This window comes from Capsicum annuum, chromosome 10, assembly GCF_002878395.1.
Source record: "Capsicum annuum cultivar UCD-10X-F1 chromosome 10, UCD10Xv1.1, whole genome shotgun sequence".
Taxonomy (NCBI): domain Eukaryota; kingdom Viridiplantae; phylum Streptophyta; class Magnoliopsida; order Solanales; family Solanaceae; genus Capsicum; species Capsicum annuum.
The window spans coordinates 7,209,347-7,214,022 of record NC_061120.1 but is presented as its reverse complement, the minus strand read 5'-3'; the positions used below and the strand labels follow the sequence as shown (position 1 = coordinate 7,214,022).

Below are 4,676 nucleotides of genomic sequence, written 5' to 3'. Positions count from 1 at the left end.
TTTTATGGTCGATGTTTGGACAATGCAAAACTAGAAATATTTTTTCTTGGCTAAAGAAACAGATTACGTGATCTATTTATGTATCGATATATATATATATATATTTGCACAGCAGGATTACGAAAATCCACGACAAGCGTTCATTGGAGCGTAAAGTCGCTTCACACCATGAATAAGTCAATGGCTGAAAAAAAGGGCAAACAACATAAATTTCGATAGTTTAGAGATTAAATACAGAGAATTTCGACATGTCGCATAACTACTGAAAATCTTGATTTTGGATTTGTCGAGATACATAATTAGCTCTCAATATATCCAATCAAGATACATTTTTTACTCTGAAAAGATACATAATTAGCTCCCGATGCATTTTTTTATTTTGGGTCTGTCGAGATACATAATTAGCTTTCAATACATGCAACGAAGATACATAATTAGTTGAAATTTTTGTAATTACTTTGTAAGGAATGGAACAAGTTCAAGATTGAGCTCGTGTAAACGAATTATTATTCTTAGTAGGGAGAGATCATTTCAAGGAATTCCAGCTCAATCTTGTTCTAGAGAAGATCATGTAGGTGATCTTGAGAATGGCGGATCAAGAATTTAGACAAACGCGAAAGATGAGTTTCACGAAAAGTATATCTAAATCTATCTATACTAGTTTTGGTGCACAGATATGTACATGCACGCGTATAAATCCATGGCTAAATCCGCTACATATGATTTTCAGTAGTACAAACTTTATAGTACTATAGAAACAACTACTTTTCTAGATTGTTTTATCTTGAGCTGGAGGTCTACTGAAAATAGTCTATCTATCTCACCTCTATCTCACCTCTGAGGTATTGGTATGGACTGCATACACTTACCTCTCCAGACCTCACTTGGTGGGAATATATTGACAAACCGTCTCTCTATCTCACCTATGAGTCACATTGACAAACTATTTTTCCAGCCTACATACATTGATAAACTCCATATAGCAATTTTGTATACTATTCATTTTGCCAGAAGGCTTTGGTTATATGTTTGTGTATATCATATGTGAATGTAAGTAAATATTATGGAGTTTGATTATGATTGATCATATTCAATATTTTTTGCTTCCCATCCTATGTTCGATATTCGCACCTAAAGGGAACGACTTCAACAGTATCTGTGGGAGCTGTTTGTAGCGTTTTGGCGTTGGCCTTATGCTCTTTCGCTTTCGCTGAGATATTCAAATAGATCCAGATTCGCGCCGTGAAGTCTCACATGAGAGGGTAAAACATTAAAGGGCAGCCCGGTGCACTAAAGCTCCCGCTATGCGCAGGGTCCGGGGAAGGACCCTACCACAAAGGTGTATTGTATGCAGTCTTACCTTGTATTTCTGCCGGAGGCTGTTTCCAAGGCTTGACCCCGTGACCTCCTGGTCTACCAGTTACTCTAAAGCTCCCTGTCAGGGTAAAACACTCCATAACAAAAGTTATTCAATACTCGGGGCTCGAACCCGAAATCTCCGAATCTCACATCGTAATCCTGAAACAGAATTAAATTCTTAAGAACACACCATGTGGAATCAAAGTATGGACGAAAAGTTGTTCTCATTATATGAAATAGAACATGCAGAAGAAACACAACTACAATGGCTATCTCTTACATCACACATTCCATTTTGTACATGCTTGTTGTTTTACTCCTTGTACCTATCAATCATTCCTTAAACTCAGATGATTTGGTTTCTGAATTAACCATCCTTCGTGCTCGATCGACCACGGGTGTCATTCACCTTTCAAATAGACTACTTGGACGAATTTTATCGGTACCTGTCCCTAGGCCATTCACCTTCCTTTTGTTCTTTGATTCACAGAAGGTACATTCACATTCAGAGATTTCACTTCCTACACTCAAAAATGAGTTCTTGATTCTCGCGTCTTCTTTTCACACGAACAATCCAGCTAACAACAAGTTGTTCTTCTTTGAAATCGAGTTTCAAGAATCACGAGTTTCTTTTGCTCTATTTGGTGTCAAGTCTCTTCCCCATGTATGTCTAGTACCCCTTTTTTCCACTGATTTCGAAAGGGATTTGATTCAGATGGAGTCCTCTGATTTCTCGAGGCATGCTGAATCGATGGCAGAATTCGTGGAGGCCAAAAGTAAACACACTGTCGGTCCCATTCATCGGCCAGGTTTTATTTCCAAGAAACAGAAGATGAGTATCATAGAGCTGGCGCTAATCTTGAGTTTATTTCTACTGAAAAAGATTATATCTGGAAACACCCTTATGCATAATAAGAACGCATGGATGGTGGGGTCAATTTTTGTGTACTTCTTCAGTGTTTCAGGGACAATGTACAACATAATCAATAAGATACCTATAGCTATGGTGTCTTGTCCATGAGAAGAACAGGAATATTCAGAGGTTGGTGATGTTTTTGGCAATCTTTGTTTCATTCTGGGCTGTAAAGAAGGTATTTTACCTGTATTACTGGAAACTTGGGTTTGGTCATATATATGGGTGAACTCTTTGGCTGATGCACAATATGTAAGCACACCTGAAGTATTACTTTTTTGCGAGTTTCCTACCTGAACTATCACCAACTGTTTATCAAAAACCACCTCGACTGGTATATGCTGATGAATGGTATGTGCACACTCGTTTTTTCTGGTCTAAAAAATGGCGCCAAATGACACTGCAAGCGGATAATTAAGGGAATAAATTAGAACAACAACAACATACCCGTGTATTCTCATAAAGTAGGGCCTTGGGAGGGTAAAGTGTACGCAGTCCATACCACTATCTTTGATGGAGTAAAGAGGTTGTTTCCGATAGATTCCGGCTCAGGACAGATAACAGTATTACCATAACCAGGGGAATAAATTGAAAATCATTAACAATAATAATTAAGAGATAATGGTTAGGAACACACCTGAAGTATCAGTTTTTGCAAGTTTCCTACCTAAATTATCATTAACTGTTTTGAAAAATAGTTGGTGATAGTTCAGGTAGAAAACGCAAACACATGGTCACTTAGGTATGAAACTCACAAAAAAGTAGTACTTCAAGTGTGTTTTTGACCATCATCTCAAAGTTAGAATCACAGTACATAAAAAACATGCCTACATTGATAATCATTTACAAAAATTGCATAACCTTGGTATAGTCTCCTTGCATTCATCCAAGTAATATTCTCCTCTATGAATCCATATACAAATGCGAACTAATCGAAAGATGAAGTCAAACAAGCAGCCAAACCATCAAGAATTCATGAACAAATCTGGAAACAGATTGTGAGTAAGCAAAGGCATCGTGGACTGATTCCAAGGTATGATGGCCCGTTCGATGTTATTGAGAAGGTCGGAGAAGTTGCTTATAGGTTGAAATTGTCGGAAAGGTTGAAGATTCACCCTACCTTTCATGTTAGTTTTCTGAAACGGTACAATGAAGATGTTGAAGACCCGAGGAGGAACAAAAACCAAAGGGCTCCTCCTTTGATCGTGAAAGAGTATAAGTCCTAAATGGAGAAGATACTTGATCATCGGATCATGGGAAACAGCATGAAGATTACCAAGACGGAATTCTTAATTCAGTGGAAAGGTTCAAGTGAAGAAGATGTTGTTTGGGAGAAGGCTCAGAACCTGTGGCAGTTCGACAAACAAATAGACGACTACATCAAAACAACCTCGATGAAGGCGTCGAGTTCTTCAAGTGGGGGTGGTTTGTTAGACCCTCAGTCTAAGGCTTGATGGCTTACAAGGACATGTCAAGGTGCACATTGGCCTTGACATGTGCCAAAGGCAAGCAATATGTTAGACCAAGGTATGCTAGAGTGATAGCAAGACTGCCTTGGGCACTTGAGGCAACGACAGGTGCATGGCACCTGCGAGGGCATGCATGCAACAGTAATATGGCATGGCAATGGTATGACATCGACACTGGCGAGGCGCAAGTGATGTCATGGCACAGGCATGGACGCATTCATGATCGAGGTGGAGTCGCAGCATAGGCATTGGCATGGCCTAAGCTGTGACATGGCTAAGACAGCTTCATGGAGCAAGCAATGGCATGGTGTAGGCACAGGCGCAGACATGACATTGGCAAGGCATGATGTTGGCAAGGCGAGGCATGGCTGAGATGCTTGACAAGGCAAAGACGGAAAGACTAAGTGCTGAGAAGCTGAAAAATGACTAAGTGTTAGCATTGGCAAAATTAACTAGAAGGGCAAAGCTGCCCATGTGCTAGTCACATGGGGTAGTTGTTGTGTTTGAATTTTGAATGTTGTAACATGTGTATTTTCAGATAGTGCTTAGATCAGTTTTGCTATGTCATGTGAGGAGCATGCAGCCTTGTCCAATGACAGGTTGCCATGTGTCCTAAGTTGTAACTGCTGTAATTGCTTGTGCAGTATTTAAATGTGCTGCAGAAACAATGTGTGTTGAGTGTATGCCTTTGACAATTTCGTGTGACACTTCCTTTGTAATTCTGAGAGAAATATAAAGGTTGGGGACGCGGTTCCTGTAAACGATTGAGTGCTTTACATTTCTGCATTTGTGTCTAATTGCTTAGACTGCGCATTGTGTGTGTTATGGCTGAAGTTGTGTTGTGTGTGCGCGACTGCCAAGCAGTGGTGTTGCGAAAAATAGAATGCCCCTGTCTCAACTGGTAGTCTTGAGCAGCAGTTATATATATATATATA

General features: G+C 39.7%; 1 pseudogene; it reads left to right on the top strand.

Annotated features, from left to right (window-relative positions):
* The first annotated feature begins 1,624 nt into the window (after positions 1-1,624).
* LOC107845232 lies at positions 1,625-2,744 on the top strand (annotated as a pseudogene).
* Positions 2,745-4,676: the final 1,932 nt, after the last annotated feature.